The 526-nt window shown below is 63.3% G+C and overlaps 1 protein-coding gene across 1 annotated transcript in view; it reads left to right on the top strand.

Annotated features, from left to right (window-relative positions):
* Positions 1 to 526, top strand: part of SYMPK (symplekin) — a gene marked incomplete at both ends in the record, with an annotated part of 16,860 nt that overhangs the window by 7,059 nt on the left and 9,275 nt on the right. The window lies entirely within an intron of this gene.

The raw sequence follows: 526 nt of genomic DNA, 5'->3' as shown, positions 1-526 counted from the left end.
CAGGGTTAAGGAGGGGTGGTGGTGGCCATGGTGGCGATCAAGGTTCAGGGTGGTTGGTGGTGGCCATCAGGGTTCAGGGTGGGTGCTGGTGGCCATGGTGGCCATCAAGGTTCAGGGTGGTTGGTGGTGGCCATCAGGGCTCAGGGTGGGTGCCGGTGGCCATGGTGGCCATCAGGGGGTTGTGGAGATGGCCCCAGGACAACCCTGATGCCACCCTCAAACTCTGGTGGCATTGGCATTGTCACCTCCCCTGTGGTGGCATCATTGTCACCTCTCCCACGGTGGTGGTGGTGGTTCCTGGTGGCCTCATGGGGACACTGGGGACAGGTGGTGACATTGAACCCCCCCAGCTCCCCCTGAGAACCTCCCAGTCCCACCTGGTGACACCTGAGGACAGGTGGCATTAAATGTCCCTCAGGTCCTCCAGGAGGCCACCACCAATGACCCTCCGATGTCCCCAACACCTGCTGGTGGCCCCTTGGGGACACTCAGGGCACCTCCCGTGTCCCCTCAGAGCCGCCCCTGG

This window comes from Geospiza fortis, unplaced genomic scaffold (genome assembly GCF_000277835.1).
Source record: "Geospiza fortis unplaced genomic scaffold, GeoFor_1.0 scaffold1396, whole genome shotgun sequence".
In the NCBI taxonomy this organism is placed as follows: Eukaryota; Metazoa; Chordata; class Aves; order Passeriformes; family Thraupidae; genus Geospiza; species Geospiza fortis.
Note: the sequence above shows the minus strand (reverse complement) of the source record. Positions and strands in the feature narration are given on the sequence as shown.